We start from the raw sequence: 24,848 nt of genomic DNA on the forward strand, positions 1-24,848 counted from the left end.
CACCCAAAATTTTAGTTGAGAGAACAAATCTCAGTCAAAATAGCAAGTGATTTTAGTTTGATTTTCGGATCTTATTTGTAACAAAAATCCTATTAGTAATCATTCGTTTATCTCTTAATTTGCCAAGTGTTTTAAGCTCTCATGATTCTTTCAATCTTATAAGCCTATAAATACACCCCCCGTTACTCTCTCATTTACTGTCTCACTACCCAGTATTCTCTTTTCTTGGTTTTATTCTTCGATTTGTTCGTTCTATTTCTTTTTAATCAGAGAAAATGGATGTTGATTTGACTCCCAAGGTGTCTAAATCTGTATATGGAGGTGATGGTGGATCATATTTCTCATGGTCACCATCTGATCTTTCAATGCTCAAAGAAGGTAATATTGGTGCTTCAAAAATTGCTCTTCAGAAGAATGGTTTGGCCATGCCTAGATACTCTGAGTCTCTGACTCTGCCAAGGTCGCTTACGTACTTCAAGGTATATAGAGTAACGACATTAACAATTTTGATTTTATTTTTATTGTTTCCATGTAATTTTTGGAGTTTACCTTCTCTGTTAGGTGTTCTAATTTGCTAATCTCATTTGAAGTTTGCTCTAATGCACACTGTCATCATCATCACATTTTGAGGTTCTAGTCAAGTGTCATTGATTTGCACGGGTTTTGATGCAGATTGTTTGACTGATGTCAAAAATTACTTGAACCACTTTTTCTTTTTTTCTTTATTCACTTTTAATGTTTTTCTGGATCCATTAGGATGTGTATGAGTACTTCACTAGACATGACGACACTCTTAACTAAATTTATGTCGGGTTGCCAGTAAACCTAGCATTTTCGTTTCATAATGAAGTAAGCTCAGTCATCATAACAATTAGCAGAAACAAAATCAAAATTGGGTAAAAATGGTTTCAAATATATTTTAGAATTTTGCTTGAAATTGAATCAAGATCTTGATCACTTAGCAAAAGTATTGAAAACCTAACAATTTGTTAAAGATGTTGTCACTTCGGACCTTTATATTTGCGCCCTATACTCATTCCGGCAGAATCATCGTTGTTTGATACTCGTTGCATCCAAGTTATGTAGGTGGATAAGAATTTTTTACATCAAAAAGAAATATATGAATTTCTCTTTTACCCGAAATTAGAAAAGTTAATTCAGTTTAATGTAATTATGCTACTAGGCCTGTCAACGCATACCGATTAGCCGACATCCGATGCCGATAATCCGTTAGCCGTTACTGCTACCATCCGACATAGTGGTAAACGGATATCCGATGACGGATAATCCATTATTAACGTAACGGTAGTGGAACCGTGTATTTCCGTTAGGTTTAGTTCCGTTATCCGGAAACATGCGTACTGCACGTGTAAATTCTTATACCTAGGGTTATTATGTTTGATTTATCTCATTCTTCACTTCAGTTTTATCGACACAACAGATAACTCAGAGAGAAAAAGAGAGAAAACTAGGGATGCTGAATCAAGCATTGTCTTCTCTGCCTTAGAAATCATCATCTTCTCTGTGTGATTACTGATTAGAAACTAGGGTTCTCTTCTTCAATTTCCTTTGAGTTTAATTTCAATCTTCAAAACTCAATTTTCAATTTAGGGTTTCTGAAATTAGGGTTCACAATTTCAGATTTGTGAAATTAATCATGTCCCAAAGCGAAAGAGGAGCACCAAACCATGTTGGGTCTTCACAAAATCTCTCTTTTTCAGTTGCATCACATTTACCTGCTGCTGCATCCAACCAAGTTCAAGCTTCTGGAGTGAATTCAACACCTGCTTCTATTACACCTGCAATTCGTCCTAGAGAAGAAGAAGAAGAAGATGTAGAAGTAGATGAAGACCCAGTTATAGTTGAAGGGAAAAAAAAATGCGCTCAGTAAGGTCTGATTTATGGGTTGATTTTGAAAGGAAGGTTGGAAAGAAGAAAGTAAAAGGTGCGAAGGAAGTTGGGATACTGATAGCTGAATGCAAACACTGTCACAACAGAATACCTGCTCCCAGTAACCAAGGAACCAGCCGCTTGCATTACCATGCCAAAATCTGCAAAGAAAAGCCTGACAATAAGAAAGGACAAACCAAGATTACTTCTGTCAAAACAGGTAATGCTCAAACCAAGTTAGCAAATTGGAAGTTTGATCCTGTTGTTACTAGGACACTAGTTGCCAAAATGATTGCTAAACATGGTTATCCAATCACTATAGTTGAGCATCCTTATTTTAGAGAGTTTGTTAAGTCTTTGAATCCTACTTCTAAGCTTTACACTAGGAATACAGTTAGGGAAGACATCATGAGACTAACAACTGAGTTCAAACTGCAATTACAAGAACAATTTGAGACTATCACATCTAAATATAGTTTAACAACAGATATGTGGTCATGTAAGCATACAAAGGATGGTTATTTTTGTGTGACACTGCATTACATAGATGAGAAGTGGAAACTGGTTAAGAAAACACTAGCATATACTTTAGTGCCATCACCACACTCTGGAGAGGTTCTAGCATCTGTAGTGAAATCAGTGTGTCTAGAATGGAACATAGACAATAAGCTTTTTGCTGTAGCTGCTGACAATGCTAGCTCCAACAATGTTATGATGGAACAGCTGAAGAAATGGCTTGATAGCAAAGACTGTTTAGTTCTTAATGGGGATATGTTCCAAATGAGGTGTTGTAATCATATATTGCACTTAATTGTTGGGTGGGGAATGAGAGTAGCTGCTCCATCTATAGATGCAGTTAGAGAGTGTGTAAAATATGTCAAGTCAAGTCAGGCTAGAAAACAGAGATTTGAATGTGCAATTGCCCAAGTTAATCTTCCTGCTTCAAGGTCTGTCGGTTTAGATGTGGATACCAGGTGGAACTCCACCTTTAAGATGCTAAAGGATGCAATTTTTTTGAGACAAGCTTTTACTAGGCTAGCTGATTTAGATGATGACTTCAAGATACTACCAACCTCTAAGGAGTGGCAACAAGGAGTACACATATGTGAATGTTTGGAATTGTTTGATGTCCTTTCAACCAAATTTGCTGGGATTAAGTATCCCACAACAAATTTGTATTATAATGGGGTTCAAGAAGTTAATAGATGCATTAAGCTCTGGGAATCAAGTGAGCATGAGTATATCAGAGACATGGCCAAGAATATGAGGATGAAATTTGATAGCTACTAGAAAGAAAGTAACACTTTGATGGGAATTGGAGTTGTTTTGGATCCTAGGTACAAAGCTAGATGGGTGGAGTTTGTTATGAAGAGAGTATATGGTGTCAATCACTATCAAAGTCATTATAACAAATTTGAGCTTGCACTCAATGCTCTTTACTGTGCTTATGAAACAAACACCACAGTTCCAGATTATTATGATAATGGAATGAGTTCAGTTGGAATGGAGATCTCTGCAGCTACAACATCATCATATGAATTTGATTATGATGATTTTATTATGGAAAACAATGTCTTTGAGGTTCAGAAGTCAGAGTTGGAGACTTACTTAACAGAACCAGTTCTTCCTAAAGGCACAACCACTGAAGAAATGAGGTTTGATATCTTAAGTTGGTGGAAGAATCATGCTCCTAAGTACCCAACTCTCTCAAGGATTGCAAGAGATTTATTGGAAGTTCCAGTGACAAGTGTAGCTTCAGAATCTATGTTTAGTATTGGTGGCAGGGTTCTCACATCTCACAGGAGTTCATTAGCTCCAGACCTTGTTGAAGCATTGCTTTGTTTGGGTGATTGGCTGCAAGATCTCACTCTCAGTGACAGTGATAGTTGTGTTACAGGTACATCTTAATCTTTTTTTTTTTTTTGCAATTTATTGGCTTATTGCACTGACAATGACATTGCCAGCTTAAAATGTCTAACACTTTTGATTTTTCTTTCAAAATACAGAAGTTCAGGACTAAGGAGTAAGGTAAATGCATTTGCAGATGCAGTTGGCACTTGGGACTTAGCAGAGGAGAATCTGGAGATGGAGGAGGAATTCATTTGCAGTTGTTGACTCAAATGGAGATGGAGATGCTTTTTTTTTGCAAAAAAAACATGAAGATTATGAACTTGTTTTCTTGTGTGGCATGAACATCTGTATGTCTTTTCTTGGTGTGGCATGGATTTAGAACCTGTTTTGTTGGATTTTAAAGCTGTTATGTGTACTTGTTATGTGTTTTTAGCCTGTTTTGTGGTTGTCCTGTGACATACCGGATGGCAGCGGAAAAATATCCGTTATCCGGTAAGTCCAACGTAACGGTAACGTTTTTGAATTTCCTATTTCCGCCGGAAATGAACGGATAATGGATATCCGCTAACTTTTAATGGCAACGGCAACGACAGAGCCTATTTCCGTTACGTTAGCATCCATTGACAGCCCTATCTTCTACTATCATAAGTCCGTGCATATATGGAAAAAATAGATTTATGCGCTATATAAATGAAATAGATCAAATCCATGGACGGAGGGAGTAAAACCCATTATCTTCCTTGTTAATACTATTTGATTTGATATTGTGGGAATTACTATAATACAATGGTAAAGTACATTGGGTGATCATACCATTGTCCCGAATTCGAAACTCGTTATTATCAAACTCTTTATTACCGATCAAAAAAGAAAACTATTTGATATTATTAGAAAAAAATAAACTAAAGGATTAAACAATCTTGTTTTTGAAGCAATGATTGGTAGTATATTGACAACATTGTCCAAGGAATTCAATATTTAAGGCATAATAAATTGATTTTTATGTAATAAATCATGTAAAATCTTCATTCTTTTTTTTGACTAGATTTAAATTTTTTTTATTATCGGTACAATAAATTACTTTGCATATATATCTTAGGAAAAGGTACCGCTGGTATTTACCTTTATGAAGCTGAGAAGGAAAATGTTGTATCAATCAAAGAGGGTGATGCTATGGCTCTACCTTTTGGCGTTATTACATGGTGAAAAGGTTAAGGAGCTTGTCGGAAGCCAAAAAGGTACTGGAATTATTAAGGTGAAAGACGGGTTCAAAATGCCCCAACCTAAGGAGGAAGGTAGAAAAGAAATGGTTATGAACTGCTTAGAAGCACCCTTAGATGTCGATATTGAAAACGGTGGGCGTGTTGTATTTCTGAATACCAAGAGCTTGCCTTTGGTTAAAGATGTTGGGCTTGGTGCTGATCTTGTCAGGTTAAATTTTACATTATATATATGTTTCTTTGAATTCATTCAATATCAATATCAATTTTATGTTGTTTTTTTTGGTTTCATGTACTCATGCTTTCATGAAATTCTTACCAAGGATTGATGCCGGGTCAATGTGTTCACCATGATTTTCTTGTGATTCAGCTTATTAAGTGACTTACATTGTTCGATGAAGTGGTCGTGCACAGATTGTTGGTATTGATGGTAAGCGCAAAATAAAGATTAGAGTTAAGGCCGGAAACTTATTCATCGTTCCAAGGTTTTTTGCTGTCTCAAAGATTGCTGATGGGGAGGGTATGAAATAGTTTTCCATCATCACTACTCCTAAATAAGTTGATGTTTTCTATTCTTAAAATTACGACTGTCTTAGATAAAAAGATCTTATTTTAATTCACTTAACTAATATCTGTTTTTATTTGGAATTTTACAGTCCAATGTTCCGCCACTTACTCGGAAGGACATCTGTATGGAAGGCATTAAGCCCTGAAGTTCTCCAGGCTTCTTTCAATGTGTCACCTGAAGCCGAACAACATTTCCGATCAAAGAGGCTTAATGCTGAAATCTTCTTCCTTGCACCCTAAGAAAACTGGCTATCATTTGAGGAACATGAAGAAATATTTTATGCTTTATCTTCCTTTTTCATCGCAGTTTCGTTAATAATTGAAAAAAGACTAATACTTTATCTCATCTTCAATATCAAGTTTTCATATCAGGTTGTCGTTAATATCAAGTTTTAGATTTGAGATATTTTTGGGCTTTACCTATAATTCGTATAATATTTGGATTAAAAATATAATTCATGAGCTTAATAAGTTTATTATGGAATATTTAGTAACGACATTGTTTTTTTTTTCTGATAAAAGATGCAATTACTTTTTTAATTTTATGTTGATATAAGTTCAACACTAATATTCATTATCTTTGATTCATTCATAATTTATAGACATGTGATTGTGCAGTGTATGTTTTCCATCATGCAATAGAATCATAATCCATTTTTTAATAGATTTATCTATTGAGGGTATCTAATCAATGTGGGTTTGTTTATATAGAATATGTGGGTGACGTGCAATTTTTCTTATAATAAAATCTAACAATCTTATTTATATGAATTTTAGTAAAACCTCTTTATGAAAGTCCTTGTTGGTCGTTGGGTAAAAGTAGGAAAATGGAGTTTCTCATGACCAAATTTGGTTCTGGTTAAGCATCAAAATATGCAAGTGTGAGCTGAGGAGTTATGTAGATAGATTAAGACCACTGATGCTTGAACCCAGAGTGGTAATGTTACTTTGCATAAATTGGTTCTGACTTCCGAAATTATTTATGAATTGTAGAAAACATTAGAATCAACTATCAGATGGAGTTATCACCATAATTAGCTACGATACATTTGATGTCTCTATTTTACATAGAAATTTAAGGGAAGTGGAACAAATATAGATGAAAAAATTTAGTTCATTGATGAATCTTGTAACAGGTCACTGTATATGAAGAGAAACAAATTTATATATTTTAGGACAACAAGAAAAGCAGTTTCGTTTTGGTCACATGCATGTAGTAACATTTGTTAAGGTACAATGGAATTAGCGAGATGAGGAATGCGAGGATGTCATTCGTGGTGCTAATCCTCGTCTCGTTATAATATTGTGTAACCTTGATTTTGGGGACAATTTTTTTTTCTAGTGGGATATACTGTAATATTCTACATTTTCAATTAAAATATAGTTATCATCATCAGTGGAGTGCATATATGCGACTTGTATACTCCCTCTGTTTCTAAAAAATAGGCTTGTTTGGTTTTCACAAAAATTAAGAAAACTAATCATTGAAGCCACTTTTTCATGTTTTTTCCTAATCTATCCTTTGGTCCCCACTCATTTGTTATTAGAGAAAGAGGAGAGAGAAGTGGTCCCCTTTTTGTTTTAGGAGAGAAAATTGAGAGAGAGAAGTGGTCCCTCTATGAGTATAGTAGTAAAATCATAAGATTTGACTTTCCACATATGGAAACAAGCCTATTTTTTGACATATCCATAAAAGGAAACCTGCCTATTTTTTAGAAACGGAGGGAGTATATGATAAGCAGGAGGCCATGAAAAATATGGTATAGTCCAGTAGTTAGTTTTATTTAGAAAGATAAAGGGCTTTGACTAATTCTTCCTTAATCTATCTTATACACGAGAAAATTAGCAAAATAGATGAAGAAAAAGAAATCAATATAAGGAAAAAAAAATCCTTAGCCGAAAAAGTTCTAGTGGTAAATTGGAATCAGTTGCGAGAAAAGATTGGATGAGGTTCCATACGTGAAGAAAGCCTTATAATTTAGAGTGATTCAGCATTCTCGAAATCAAAGGCAAGTTTATTTATGTACTTCTGGGTATGGATAGATATAAAAGGTTAAGCACTAGGGACAGTCTTGGTAGACATCTAAAATTTCACTAAAATTAATCCATGTAGTTGTTAGGTGATAATTAGAACAAACCTTCATTTATCTTCCATGTTATTTGTAGAGATGTCCAACTTTTGTTATGGGTATATTTTGATACTGGTTTTATTTGTAATTAATCTCGTCTATCATAATGGTCTCGTTTATATATATATATATATATATATATATATATATATATATATATATATATATATATATTTAGCAGTGTAGCTTTTCTTGGTCGTGTGGCATTGGGAAAAGTTACGAAAGATTATAGTGTGTGTTTACTTCTTATAGATCTGGAAGTTGTTAAATATTTCAGAAACAGGTTAGTTGGACTAATGGAGCAACTATTTCAGAATGCGATCTGAAGATTATTCCAAGCTTCTTTCGAAGTTAGACAAGATGATACATGATGTTGTAGATCACGACTTACAACATGTATAATAGCATCCAAACCATCTGAATTCTGCTTACCAAAAGCCTTTTCTTCAGTCGAGTAATCAACCAAACGTTTATACTCTGTTTCCGAATTTGAAATTTTCGGACGATCATAACCATCGACGACTAATAGCCAAGTATTAAAGTCTCGTGATTAAAAAAAAGATCTCATAGCAGATTTCCACCATAGATAGTTTGATCCGTCAAATCTTGGAGGTACGTTAATAGAAGTCGATTCGTGAGAATTCGAGTTCATTTCTTAAAGGTTGGATCGCACCAAATACATATTGTTAGATCTTTTCGTGTTTGCCTGCTCTGATACCAACTGAAAAGACGAGGGGACCCAAATATACCTTAATCTAAAACTATTCCACCTATAAGTCATTTCTTACGAAAGTGATTGTCTATGGACTGAGTCGAGACAATACAACTAATCGGCATCACACTTTGAGTGATCGTCTATGGATACGAGATCGAGACAATACAATCAACGAAGTGTGTTTACTTGATATTAGGTTCGGACTTAACCAAACTCTAAGGGATAACTTATCGAGTAAATAGGAATTAATGTTTGTGTATTTTACTTATAATTATAATAAACAATTATAATTTCAGAAATAGAAAAGTAATAGACACAACAAGATTTTTTTAACGAGGAAACAACAAATGCAGAAAAACCTTGGGACCTAGTCCAGATTGAATACTCTCAGAATTAAGCCACTATACAAAGTCTAAACTAACTTCGTATAGTTGAGACCAAGCAGCTAACCCTACAGTTCACATAGTTTCCTCAGTATACTTGCGCCTCCAACTTCCAATAAGTCGCTCACTTGGAACAATTCCTTTGGTTCGTATTCCAAACAGTAAAGGAACAACAAATCTGTTCGGTAACAACTCTTTTCAAGCAAGTGATATGAGTCTGACAAAGGCTCTGTCGTTTATCACATAAACACCTTTGTCGGGTCCTTAGATCTCTTTCTTACCAATCACCACAGTGATTGTAAGACTAATGCAATCAACACTTTTAATCACAAAGAAGTGTGTTGATGTCGATCTACACAACTACCTATTAAAACGATTATCACAAAGATAAATCGGATTTTAGTCGGATCCCTTTCCAGCCGAAACAAGTATTTTGCACACCAAAGATTATGAACCCAAAAAGTCTTATTGTCTTCAAATCTTCTTTGATCTTCAATAAACACCTGCACACAATCAACTTGCATCTCTTGTGATCAATCACACACAGAACAGAGTCTGTTAACGTTGGATTATCACAAGACGTCTTTAGATCTAAAAACAGTTCTAAAGATCCCCGTCGAAACTTCGATCTAGTTTGAGTGAATCTTATATCGGAATAGAAGATTCTCAAGAATAAACAAACTAGGTGCAATCAAAGTTCAACCACCGTTACTCAATCAAATCAATCGAAAACTAATAATAAACTGCAATTATCTAGTTTCCCACAAACGGTACTAATAGAGCTTCTCAATCCCAAAGAAGTCATTAAACCGAGTGGCCGTAAGCAATTTCTCCTAATCAGGGTACTCTCCACTCCAATAGGCAGATCCAACAGTAATAACACAACTGAGGTAATTTTGCTGGATATGAGGATTGGTTTGCAAGAGAAGCAAACTTCAGTATTTATAGACAAGGAAGTCTGGACACCAAGGAATTTCCAAAACCGAATATTCTCAAACATATGCAATAAACACAGAATCGGTTTTCATAATTCCTGGAAATGCTTTGTCCAAATATTGACCGAAATTCACTTAGAAAAATCTATAATTAGTAAATGCACATTACTAATTATTATTTTCCAAAGATATGTTATTTAATTGATGGATATTAAATACCATATAAAATCAAGAAACCTTTAATAAAAACGATTCTCAATTAATTTCAATCCTAGGATTCTCCTTAGCTATCAAGGAATATCTTTGAACAATTAATGATAAGAGTTACAACTCGTGTTCAAATAATGACGACATCCTTACTTTGTAAGTCATCTTTCATACTTACAATCTTGGAAACGAAAGCATTCGACTTCCAAGAACCATGTGATGATTTTCCTATCAAATCACTAATCATGGGTATCACGGTTCTACCAAAACAAGTTTCGGTTCTATCTCCTGTGAGTACTTTTCATAGTCACACTAGTTACCAAAATTCGGTTGACAAGGTACTAGGATCGGTTCCCCACATATTACGGTAACTACCTGTAATTTGGTGCACATGTGCATAAGATCAGTTCCCCTCACTACTAAGAACTTGTTGCACATGTTCATAGGATCGGTTCCCCTCACACTAATAACTTGTGACAACTCTTACAAGGATCGATCCCCTCTTGCAAATTTACTTGCATCTCTTACTAGGATCGGTTCCCCTTTCACTAATAAAAGTTACTATTTGCAAGGCATCGACCATACCATCTTGAGTGATTACTTAAGATCGTTTTTACTAATAAAAGTTATACCAATAACTTAAGTCAGGCATCCGTGAATAGTTTTACCAACCACATAAACAAGTTTATGATAGGTTATACACATCACGCATATTGGTAGTTCAATATAGATTTGCAATGAATAACATTACCAATAAGCCTAGCGATTTCCCTTTCGATCCACAAACTTTTAAACGAATGTAAACATTGTTTCCTAGGATGAAATCTTCACTCACACCCACACATAATCACAATAGCATTTAAACGATTATGTCGATGTCTTATATACAAATTTTAATGGTTAAGCAATAAACCTCGTATCGTATTCCTCTATCTAGAGTTCATACACAGCTTCGCAGTTTCGTTTTCAATATGCACGACTTGAAAGATACGTTGGAGAATGAAACAGTTCAAGTCAAATATTACTAACCTCAAGAGGAAGGATGATTGTTGTTGTTGTAGCTCCACACGTCTTCACCATCTTCAAGTCTTGTAATACTTGTAAGTCTCAAATCCTAATACTTTCAAGCTAACCTATACGAAATTGACTCTAGTAAATAATCAAGCGACTCTTTAAATGAGTTTTGGCTCACTAAAATATGACAACCAAACTTGACATACCAACGCTTGGTGGGTTCAACCAAGCAATGCTCTAACAATCTCCCCCTTTGTCAATTTTAGTAAAAAAACTCTTATATCATATGGATAAACAAATTACAAGAAGTCATTATACACATACGCTTGATTCCAAGTTCAACAGCACATAACCTGCATTTTCAATCTTCAAATGCCGCTGCTGACACCATAATAACAAAGATAATACTCCCCCTAAAGGTAAGCTAGGTAGATTTTCAATCCGCACAACTTTGTTATTTCAATGTAGTACCTCATAACTACATATCACATGGTATGCGACTCCCCCTTAGTCTATGCTTTCACTCTATTCGTTAGAATAAAAGTTTTAGCACAAATGTCCTTTCCCATAGTGATACTAACTCATACAAGCCAATACCACTTGTTTGCTCCATATATTTCTCCCCCTTTTTGTCACAAAAATGACAAAGAAACGAAAAAATAAGGACAAACCGAAAGTATCTTACAAATCTCACAAAGAGTAGATGTAAACCTATAAGAGTTAAGCACGAGGGTTTTACACACCATCTTTAGATAACCAATACTAAAACCGAAACTACAGGTAATTTTGATTTTAATATGTCATCTAGAACACAATTGCACAAAGCAATCTTGGATAGTTTAGAAAACCAAAAATCGACTAATCACTTAGTTCTTTGCTAAACCGATTGTATAAATACAATCGCTTCTTTGATAAGACCAAAATAAAGATAAAAGACTTAACTTTATTTTACTCATCAGGCTTTAATTTTTCACAACGAAAAATCTAGACCTTCCCTTTTAACAAGACAAATACTAGGTTAGTTAACTAATAATTCTCGTTAAGGCATTCGGCTAGACTTGAATAACCGAATCCTATCACTTTTGATAAGTCTAACTTGGATCTGAAGATCTTAGTTTCTCTTATCCGGACATCACTTGGACTAAACAAATGATTCTGAAATCATACTTCGTTAAGCCTTAAACAATTCAAACAAACCAATAAATTGACTTGCATAATTGTTTATCTTAACCGGAAGAAATTGAATCAACATAGACATTAAAACACTGCAATTGTACTGTCATTTTGTAAGCCTAAACTATTGATATCACAAAGACACCAATGGTTTTTCTTAACCGGTAAACAATTGAATCACACACATCAATTGTACCAAATCATTTGTAAGCCTAAACAATTGAAATCAAAAGATAACAAATTTTTTTCTTAACCGGAACCAATTGAATCACACATCCATACACACATAATGGAATAAACATCAATTGTATCGAAAATTTTGTTAAGCAAAAGCAATAGATATATGAAATAAAAACATGGCTTTTCTTAAACAGGAAAACAATCAACTAACAAGATTTTTACCTCAAGTTCCGCATCCTCATCGCCCCTCAAGATATTCCATTAAGCACAAGTTCACAAAGAACTCTCCTCCATTAAATGTTGTTATCCTCCCGCAAGACAAAAGAACAACAACAAAGACCAACCTTTACCAGAGAAAGGTTGAAAACCGGTTTTAACTTTGCGATGCAAAAGTTAGAACCGTGAAACACATATGCTTTTATGTTAAACCGAAATTCAACATATTCTGACTTTTTCGCATATTGTTTCCCAGAACCCCTCATGAGCCTTTGATAATCCTACCAACAAGGGCTAGAACTCAATCCCGCTAAATCAAAAAGTCACGCAAACCATAAGGATTAACACTACATGAGATCGAATATCAAGGTAATAAAACCGAAATCAAGTATCTCATAACCATACATAGCAATAAGAAAAGGCATTTAAGCACATGATATGTAAACCAAAACTATCACAAGAAAAATTATAAACTAATAATTTTATTCATAATAAGATAGTTTTATTCATAATAGACTTTACAATTATTGAAAGCAATCAAAAAGTGAAGTCTATTCTTAGGAGTTACTCCTTCATCTCAGCACCAGTGAGAGAAAAGTTATTACTTTCGCATTTCATCTTTAGAAACTTTTCCAGTAAATAACCTTGTTGTTTGACCAGAACCTCTTGCATTTGACAAATCTTTGAGAAGGATTCTGCAAGAACATGTAGTTCGGTCTTGGATTGGACACAAAAGTGTGTTAACGCTTCAATACATTGATCTTTATTCATAGTGTTATCTCTTTCCTTCTTTCTAAGACAATCTCTCTTCTTAATATTACTTCTTGATTTCTCGTCTAGAAATGATATAGATCTATTTTTCAAGTGATCTTTCTGATCTCGCATCTTGTCAAGAGAAGAAATTGGATCCAGACTCATAGTTCAGACAGGGAAATACCGAAAAAGGAGAATGGTTTTTATGTATTTTTCATACCGAAAATATAATATTCCTATAAATACGAATATCTTGAATATTTTCTATTACTAGATTTACCAATCCCGTAAATTACACAGGTGCCTTTTCTTTCATCTTCCTTACAAAACTTGGCACACACAATAAGGAAGATATATTAATACCGGTCATGCGGTATTAATGAGATATTTCATCTCATCACGGAATCTAGAACAATCAGAGTTTCCTTGATCTAGTATCATATGAAAAAGTTTCTTTTCGTTATCAGGAGTAAACGAAAAAAAGATTGACTGAGGCAGCTCAAGTACCTTTTAGCAATTCTGTTTTTCAGACAGTTTTTGCATCTTGTCTTATTTTTCCCTTCTCCCTTAGATGATTTACAAACATCGGAAGACGTATCCACTTTTGAAATGGGTAAATCACTAATAGAGGAGGAAGAAATAAGATTGACAACTAATGCAATATTAGATGTTTCCTCTTCTTCAGAATCATATGAATCAGAGGTCTCATCAATAGTTACAACCAATGCCTTACCTCCTATGTACTTCTTAAGATTGGGACAGTCTTTTGCAATATGACCAAACCCTTTACACTTGAAGCATTGCGGCTGACATTCATCGTTCTCTTACTGATCTTTCTTGACTGAAACTCGATCATGTGGCTGAGACGATCGATGAGAGTCTTTGAAGAATCTCTTACCTCTTTTATTTAAGATATCTCGAAAATGTCTAGTGATCAATGATAATGACTATTCAATTTCATCATTAGACCATTCTGCAATCTGTTCAACCGAATCATCTAAATGTCTATTAATCTCCATAGGAGTTTTCGGAATCTTTGTAGCTTTAAAAGCAATTCCCTTATTATGAATAGACTGTGATTCATGATCAAAGATCTTCAACTTTCCAACAAGTGTGCTTCGTGAAATAGTGGAAACATCATTTGATTCTATGATTGCATGCTTCTTGGAATCATATCTTGATGGCAACGATATGAGAATCTTGCATACTATATCTTATTCAAAAATAGTCTTTCCTAGAGAGAAAGAAGCATTAACTATCTCAGAGAGTTTGAGGTAAAACTCTTCAAAAGTATCATTGTCATCCATTCGAAGATTTTCCCAGTCGGATTAGAGAGTTTGAAGTCTAGCTTCTTTCTCTAGAGTGTTTCCTTCGAATGCGATCTGAAGATTATCCCAAGCTTCTTTCTAAGTTAGACATGATGATACATGATGTTGTAGATCACGAATTACAACATATATAATAGCATCCAAACCATCTGAATTATGCTTAGCAAAAGCCTTTTCTTTAGTCAAGTAATCAACCAAACGTTTATACTATGTTTCCAAATATGCAATTTTCGGACGATCATAACCATCGATGACTAATAGCCAAGTATTAAAGTCTCGTGATTGAAGAAAATATCTCATAGCAGATTTCCACCATAGATAGTTTGATCCATCAAATCTTGGCGGTACGTTAATAGAAGTCGATTCGTGAGAACTCGAGTTCTTTTCTTAAAGGTTGGATCACACCAAACACAAATTGTTAGATATTTTCGTGTTTGTCTTCTCTGATACCAATTGAAAAGACGAGGTTACCCAAATATACCTCAATCTAAAAAAATTCCACCTATAAGTCATTTCTTCCGAAAGTGATTGTGTATAGATTGAGTCGAGACAATACAACTAATTGGTATCACACTTCGAGTGATCGTCTATAAATACGAGATCGAGACAATACAATCAACGAAGTTTATTTACTTGATATTAGGTTCGGACTTAACCAAACTCTAAGGGATAGCTTATCAAGTAAATAGGAATTAACGTTTATGTGTTTTACTTCTAATTATAATAAAAAGTTATAATTGCGGAAATAGAACAGTAAAAGACACAACAAGATTTTGTTAACGAGGAAACCACAAATGCATAAAACCCCGAGACCTAGTCCAGATTGAATACTCTCAGAATTAAGCCGCTAAAGAAAATCTAAACCAACTTCCTATAGTTGAGACCAAGCAACTAACCATATAGTTCACCTAGTTTCCTCAGTATCCCTGCGCCTCCAACTTCCAATAAGTCACGCACTTGGAACAATTTATTTGGTTCGTATTCCAAACAGAAAAGGAACGACAAATCTGTTCGGTAACAACTCTTTCCAACCAAGTGATATAAGTCTGACAAAGGCTCTCTCGTTTATCACATAAACACCTTTTTAGGGTCCTTAGATCTCTTTCTTACCAATCACCACAGTGATTGTAAGACTAAAGCAATCACCACTTTTAATCACAAAGAAGTGTGTTGATTCCGATCTATACAACTATCTAATCAAACGATTATCACAGAGATAAATCAGATTATATTCGGATCCCTTTCCAGCCGAAACAAGTATTGTGCACACCAAAGATTATGAACCCAAAAAGTCTTCTTGTCTTCAAATATTCTTTGATCTTCAATAAACACATGAACACAATCAACTTGAATCTCTTGTGATCAATCACACACATAATGGATTCTGTTAATGTTGGATTCACAAGACGTTTTTAGATCTACAAACTGAAAAATCGGGGGTCTAACAACACCACCCAATATTTCGCTCAGCAATCTGTATGGACTAACTCCAATATACTTTTAATAGAATCAACAAGACTCAATTTAAAAGCACATCAACGAGTTAGATTTTCTCAATCTCTTAATTTGATCAATACTCAAGCAAATAGAAATCTGCGAGTCATTATCAAATACTTAGAGAGATAACTTGGATGGTACCAAAGACCAATATCCAAGTGTCAGTCAATTTAAATCAACAACCAAAAGGTCAGATATTGTAATTGATTGATCTTCAACACACAACCTGTATTATTTCAATTATAAAGATAAATAATATAATGCGAAAATAGAAATAAGACAGACACCAGAATTTTGTTAACGAGGAAACCGTAAATGCAGAAAACCCCCGGGACCTAGTCCAGATTGAACACACACTGTATTAAGCCGCTACAGACACTAGCATACTCCAAATTAACTTCGGTCTGGACTATAGTTGAACCCCAACAAATATCACACTGATCCAAGGTACAGTTATGCTCATACGTCTCTGATCCCAGCAGGATGCTACGTACTTGATTCCCTTAGCTGATCTCATCCACAACTAAGAGTTGCTACGACCCAAAGTCGAAGACCTTAATAAAAAAATCTGTATCACACATAAAAGTCTATGGTAATAGATAAATCCGTCTCCCACGAATATACCTACGAGTTTTGTTCCGTCTTTTGATAAATCAAGGTGAACAAGAACCAATCGATAACCCAGACTTATATTCCCGAAGGACAACCTAGTATTATCAATCACCTCACAATAATCTTAATCGACGCAGCGAAAAAAGACATTGCGGAATCACAAATGATGAGACGATGTGTTTGTGATTTCTTTTATATATTTCCTATTGGATATATCAATCTCAAGCCAATTATTAAAATTGTACTCGTACGATAGAAACAGCAAGATCGGATCACACAACTACAAGAAAAGTAGTATCGGTCTGGCTTCACAATCCCAATGAAGTCTTTAAGTCGTTAACCTGGTTTTAGAAGAAGAAAACCAAAGGTTAAAGGAGAATCGACTCTAGCATAACACAACTAGTATCACACAGAGGGTGTGGGGATTAGGTTTCCCAGTTACTAGAGTTCTCCCTTATATAGTCTTTCAAATCAATGTTAGCTTGGTAACAAAGCATTCAATATTCACCGTTAGATGAAAACTTGATTTAGATTCAAGCTAATATCTTTCAACCGTTAGATCGAAAACTAGCTTGTTACACACAAATGAAATGCCCGTTTCTAGGCTGGTGTAACCGCACCCAAACTTGTACATTTGTTGGTTCAACAATAGTCAACGTAATGGTAGCCATATGATCACTTTCATATCAACCATATTCTTCTTCACCATAACTAGTTCAAGTGACTTCAAATGAACTAGTTAGAGAGTTGTTCAATTGAAAGGAAATCTTATGTAACTACACAAGACACAATTGAAGCAAAGACGATTCGATTCACTTGAATCGTTTCATGAACTATATAGCCACGGTTTGCAATTTGCCTTCCTTAGTTTATATAAGAATAAGTTCACAAACATCCTTTTTAGATATTACCTACTCAACTTAAGTTCCCGGATGGAGTTCACAAACTCCAGCAGAAATTCTCGGGTCGAGAACTTCCGCCAGTTCGCGGACTTGTCTCACTCCACTACTCCGGTTCTCTTGATCAACAAAGTTCGCAAACTTCGGTTCAAGGAATAAGGACTTATACATATATGTGTTTCCAAAACAATGCTTATATCCTCCAATGGTTATATATTCTAAACTCTCATTTCAATAATTGAAACATTCTTAGAGGACGTTGATATTCTATAGTTGTTATTCACAAACTATTTTTCGTCAAAGTAATCAATTTTCAAAGTGATTGAAACTTGTCATGACTTTCTTCAGTAGGTAAAGATGAACTTGGTTAAAGCGAAAGCTTACCAACACATATTTCGAGAAATAGATAGGCGAGATAAACTCGGCTCGAAATAGCAAATGTGTATAATCTAAGTCTATATAGCAAAACGACTTTTGTCTCAAGATAGGAGATAAATAGACTTTTGAGTGATAGATAAGTTCAAGTCTCCACATAACTTTTAGTCGATGAAGATCCACCGGTTTCTTGAATAGTCCTTCGTCTTGTATGATGATTGCCATGGAGTTCTTGAGCTCAACTACACTTTTTATCCTAGTCCGAGACCTTAGCTATAGTAGACTAGAAATTATAAAATAGTTTTGATCACTAACATTGAGAAACCTGCTTGAGATAGAAACGCATGCGAGTTCGACCGAGCAATGCTCTAACACAAATAGTTTTTAAGATCCCCGTCGAAACTTCGATCTAGTTTGAGTGAATCTTATATCAGAATGGAAGATTCTTAAGAATAAACAAACTAGGTGCAATTAAAGTTCAACCACCGTTAATCAATCAAATCAATCGAAAACTAATAATAAACCACAATATCTAGTTTCCCACCAACCATACTAATAGAGCTTCTCAATCCCAAAGAAGTATTTAAACCTAGCGGCCGTAAGCAATTTCTCCTAATTAGGGTACCCTCCACTCCAATAGGCGGCTCCACCAGTAACAACACAACTGAGGTAGTTTTGCTGGCTTTGAGGATTGGTTTGCAAGAGAAGCAAACTTCAGTATTTATAGACAAGGAAGTCTGGACACCAAGGAATTTCCAAAACCGAATATTCTCAAAGATATGCAATAAACACAGAATCGGTTTTCATAATTCCTGGAAATGCTTTGTCCAAATATTGACCGAAATTCACTTAGAATAATCTATAATCAGTAAATGCACATTACTAATTATTATTTTCCAAAGATATGTTATTTAATTGCTGGATATTAAATACCATATAAAATCAAGAAACTTTTGATAAAAAAGATTCTCAATTAATTTTGGATCCTGGGATTCTCCTTAGTTATCAAGGAATATCTTTGAAAAATTAATGATAAGAGTTACAACTCGTGTTCAAAGAATGACGACATCCTTACTTTTTAAGTCCTCTTTCATACTTACAATCTTGGAAACGAAAGAATTCGACTTCTAAGAACCATGTGATTGGTTTTCCTATCAAATCACTAATCATGGGTATCACGGTTCTACCAAAACAAGTTTCAGTTCTACCTCCTGTGAGTACTTTGCATAGTCACACTAGTTACCAAAATTCGGTTGACTAGGTACTAGGACGGTTCCCCACATATTATGGTAACTACCTGTAATTTGGTGCACATGTGCATAGGATCGGTTTTCCTCACTACTAAGAACTTATTGCACATGTTCATAGGATCGGTTCCCCTCACACTAATAACTTGTGGCACCTCTTACAAGGATCGATTCCCCTCTTGCAAATTTACTTGCACCTCTTACTAGGATCGGTTCACCTTTCACTAATAAAAGTTATTATTTTCAAGGCATCGACCATACCATCTTGACTGATTACTTAAGATCGTTTTTACTAATAAAAGTTATACCAATAACTTAAGTCAGGCATCCGTGAATAGTTTTCCAACCACATAAAAAAGTTTATGATAGGTTATACACATCACGCATATTGGTAGTTCAAAATAGATTTGCAATGAATATCATTACCAATAAGCCCAGAGATTTCCCTTTCGATCCACAAACGAGTTTGTGGACTTACTTCCTTTAAACGAATGTAAACATTGTTTCCTAGGATGAAATCTTCACTCACACCCATACATAATCACAATATCATTTAAACGATCATGTCGATGTCTTATATACAAAGTTTAATGGTTAAGCAATAAACCTCGTATCGTATTCCTTAATACTATGTCTATCTAGAGTTCATACACAGCTTCGCAGTTTCGTTTTCAATATGCACGACTTGAAAGATATGTTAGGGAATGAAACAGTTCAAGTCAAATATTACTAACCTCAAGAGGAAGGATGATTGCTGTTGTTGTAGCTCCATACGTCTTCACCATCTTCAAGTCTTGTAATACTTGTAAGTCTCAAATCCTAATACTTTCAAGCTAATCTATACGAAGTTGACTCTAGTAAATAATCAAGCGACTCTTTAAATGAGTTTTGGTTCACTAAAATATGACAACCAAACTTGACATACCAACGCTTGGTGGGTTCAAACGAGCAATGCTCTAACAAAAGTTATTAAAAACTGTTAGGTTTCTTGTACAATTATTAGCTATTACTTATACTAATTGTGTATTATGCTCTCATTTCCTTTTCTTCTTCTTTTATAAGCATGATAGTTTTTGTTTTCTTTAATGTTATCTAATTTATTATAGAATCGTGTTGTCACGCAGATGCACGCGTGACAGTAAAAACGAACCCTCACCTTGTGACCATTGGATATACAATCGAAATTAGCGAATACAGATTCAAATTTAAAGTTATTTCGTTGTTCCTATTATCTATTATATATTTCAAGCCCCTGTACTTTATTAACAACCCAAACTCAAGATCATAAATCAAACGAAAACTTGTTTAGGGGAAAAAATCAAACGAAAAATCCTAAAAATAGAAGAAGAAAAAATAATAGCAAAAAACACTGAATTAAACTCATCAACCATTCTCAAGCATCTCAACCGTAAACTACAAATATATGGAAAGACTAAACTAATCACATTGGAAAGGAACAAAGACTGAGAATCCTATGAACAAAGGTTTTACTTGATAAGGCCTCTTCCAAGTGTGATTTTATTGATAAACTTTGTATCGGTTGAAACAAAGTGAGTAACCTATGAAAAAAAGATCATATGTGTAGGAAGAAAGAGCAGGAAGATTGATATCTTCCTAGTTTAAAAATATGAGTTGAATATAAAAATGGTTAGAATGGTTAGAATGGTTGTATGAACTCAAAATAATGGTTGGGTATAATTTGCTTCTTGGAGTACCAAATCTTCTAGATTTATATTTTTTATTTGATTTATGAAGCATGAACGACCGTTTCATAAATTTTCTGTTAACTAGTAGAGAAGTGAAATGATCAGAACTCTTAATTTTATATTATTTTAAATACTCTAGTTAATCATAATTAGGGATGCACAAAACCGAACCAGAACCGTGAACCGAAACCGAAGAATTTAAACCGAAACGAACCGAAACCGTATCCCAATGGTTCATTTATGGTTGTCAGTCCCAGATAACCGACAATATCGGTTTCGGTTTAGGTTTCCTCCCAAAACCGAACCGAAAACCATATGGTTAACCGATTGTTACTAGACATAGGATTGAAATACTATTAGCCGTGGATGTTACTTCAGTAAATATTTTACCCTAATACTTCTCTCGAGTATTATCTTCCCTATGTTTCTCAAAACTGCATCTCTTCGACTCTTCCCGTTCTTCCCTGAAGTGAAAGAAAAGATCTACCCCACTGCCCTAATACTTCACTCGATCCTAAAACTACCACCACCAGGATCACCATCACCTTCTTATTCTCTTTGTTTTACTTCTTCTTCTTGTTTGATCAAGTTACAAACATCACCATCATTCGAACCTAGAAGGTGGAGTAGAAGAGACCGAGTAGGAGTTTGATTATAAAGGTAAAGGTATTGCGAATTTGCGATTGTGTGTACCATTTTCTTCTTTGATTTTGAAATCATGAGTTAGATTTGAACTGATTTTGATATTATGACTTTATGATGATATTAGGGTTTGTAAAATTGAAAAAAATTGGGGATTTCAAATTAGGGTCATTTAGGTTGATTTACACAGTGGGTTTTGCTTAATTTTAATAATTTTGCAAGTTAATTCAGATTGATTGGTGTTCTAAGTTTATAATTGCTGAGAAGTTGAATATGATTGTTTATAAATCATTTGGTTAACCAAAAACCGTCTGGTTTTTAACCAAACCTAGTAGAAACCGAACCGGGTGAAACCGAATAGGTTATATGGTTTCATTGGTATTTAATATTGAAAAACCGAGTACTACGGTTTCGGTTTTGCCAAAAACCGATGAAAACCGAACCATGTGCAGCCCTAATCATAATGATGGGGATCAAAATTCAGATTAAGATATTTTTGCTGATGTTCTTCTTTCTAGGGAAAATAATCTTAAGTTTATAATCGATATCAAATTTAGAAGTATCATTATTATCACACAAATTGATAATCTAATTCTAAATTGTGTTATATGAATCATGAAAATTATGATCCAAAACTGCACCTGAGATACAATGGAAGACTTCTTGTTCTCTATGATCGAAATTTAGAGGACTGGAAATGGAATAGATACAAAGCTTCTGGTTTCTTAAATAATAAAATATGAAAAATAATAGATTTTTCTTAAATTCCGGATCAAATAGATGTCATTTGGATCCAATAGCTGATAGAAGCGAGTTCATACTGGCTATCACGCGGATACGCGTATGATAACATGACTCATCTATTGTATTATCTTTGTATACATGCTCACAACATACAATAAAAAAACGTCATCTCAAATCATAAGACATTAAATATGTTTTAGAGAAATCTTAAAAATTCCTAAGAAAAAAAAGGCAAGGTGATAAGAAACGATTAATTCTTATTCACGGCGAGCAGGAACAAGCTCAAAAGGTCATGATTTTAGGAACCAATAAACCAAACAGTAACACTTTTATTAATATTTTTTCTGTTATTATTAATCAACTGATAAGGCCTATAAATAGGCTACATTACTTCGAAAATAAGTAAACAAACCCTAAAACAAATATTATAAAATATCCTAATAATAATAAAATATTTATTTTAATTAATATTAAACTCATAATAAATCTAATACTAAATATCGAGTTCAAGTTTAGCGGTCACTAGCCAAGGCGGCTTCCATAATTTTGCTAGGCTTGACCCATATAATTGGCCAAGTAGGCCGAATATGCTTAAGCGAGCTACTGGCCCGACAATGTTGACATGGTCTTATCATTCCACTCTCCTTAAATAGGACTTTGCCCTCGAAGTCCACTATATACATTGGCTTTGTATATGACCCTATCATTCCACCCTCCTTAAATAGGAACTTTCCTCCAAGGTCCGATCTCGATACATCTACGACTTTTTTTCTCCCGTCTTCGACTCGGTACAGGATACGTCGGCAACATCTTCAATAACCTCGACAAACATGTATGATGTCGTAGAATTGCAATCATGAACTGCTTTATTTTGCTCATATTTAGCTATTTTAGTCGCTTGATATTCCTCGTAAGTCATCTCTCCAAACTTACACAATATACCACACAAAAAATTGTACCAAGATCTCATATAAAGAGTTTCCCATCGGTACCATTTTAGTGCATTCTCTTCGAGATGTGTAATGGCCATTGCAGTTTTCCCATGTGGTGCAATATTATTAGACTCAAACTAAGCTCCAACTTTAAATAACCATTTTATTGCATCTGTACCATCAAAATTTAGAAGAACTGGATATGGATTTGTGTTTCGGTATTTGCTGGACCAAGACATATTGGTGTGGAAATTCGATGGAACTTTTGGGTATGATGTGAGCCTGATAATTGGGCTAACGGATAATTGGCTTAACTGTGGGCTCGAATGGACAGATAGTTGAGCTAAATGGGTTTTGATATATGCTGGCAACCTATGTAACTAGAATGCAAAAAAACGTGCAACACACTTTTGAGATAAAAACTGTTGTGCTTTGCTAACCTAGGTTTTCTATGCAGTCGCAAACTGATGGCTTGATGGGAAAATATCTGAGATTTACTATGATGCAAGATGCAAATATTATGATGGATACCTAAGGTTTACTAATTGATAACTAATCAAGTAACCGTGATGATGTATTGATATCCACGTGATGGTTATCATGAAGATGTTGTAAGAAACGGATAAAGAACATGACAAACCTTAGAAAGACTTAATGCAAGACCAACAAAAACATAACTAATGACGACAGGTGGTGATAAGTGCTGATGCAAACGTTAGAAGGACTTAATGCAAGACCAACAAACACTTGATGTTAACAATTACCGGTGATAGAAGATACCCGATAGCAGAAATTGTTGACGATGAAATCCATTAGCCGTCCGTTTTAGCTTTGGTAAATTTTTTTTTTTTTTTTTTATGAATATGGTGGATATGGTGGTGATAGTAATGGGTGAAGCGACGATGATTGGTGATAATGATAGTCGCGGAAGCTGGAATACGAAAGAATTTGTCTGATATCAATGATAAGAAACGATTCGTTTCTTATTCACGGCCAGCAGGAACAAGCTCAAAAGGTCATGATTTTAGGAACCAATAAACCAAACAGTAACATTTTTATTAATATTTTTCTTATTATTATTAATCAACTGATAAGGCCTATAAATAGGTTACATTATTTGGAAAATAAGAAAACAAACCCTAAAACAAATACTATAAAAAATACTACTAATAATAAAATGTTGGAGTAACAATTAGAGAAGGAGAAGAACTTCTTATTGATAAAGAGGCATAAGATACTACATACACATAATGTTCTTTATATACATGTAAGGGAAAACCTAGTCATCTAATGGACCGCACATCTATGGGCCACAGGCCCTATAACAGTCCCCCTTGTGCGGTTCAACAATGGAACTCCAGATGTAGTGCTTCACATATAGTGCTTCGAATATAGTTCTTCAAATGTCATTGTCTCCTTGATGACTTGTGCCGAAATCAATTGCCTTACTAAAATTTTGACAAGGAAAATCCCAGTGGGATAAAACCTTGGTACAACTCTTCACATGTAGTACTTCACATGTTGTCTCGTACTTTACAAGTAGTTCATTACATGCAATACGATCTTCAAAGATCGACGCGTCTAAATTAATTGCCTCGTTAAAACTTCGTCAGGGAAACCCAGAGGGACAAAA

At 34.6% G+C, this 24,848-nt stretch overlaps 1 pseudogene; it reads left to right on the forward strand.

Annotated features, from left to right (window-relative positions):
- Nucleotides 1–223: 223 nt before the first annotated feature.
- LOC113306083 lies at nt 224–5,768 on the forward strand (annotated as a pseudogene).
- The last annotated feature ends 19,080 nt before the right edge of the window (nt 5,769–24,848 follow it).

This window comes from Papaver somniferum, chromosome 8, assembly GCF_003573695.1.
Source record: "Papaver somniferum cultivar HN1 chromosome 8, ASM357369v1, whole genome shotgun sequence".
NCBI classification, from domain to species: Eukaryota; Viridiplantae; Streptophyta; class Magnoliopsida; order Ranunculales; family Papaveraceae; genus Papaver; species Papaver somniferum.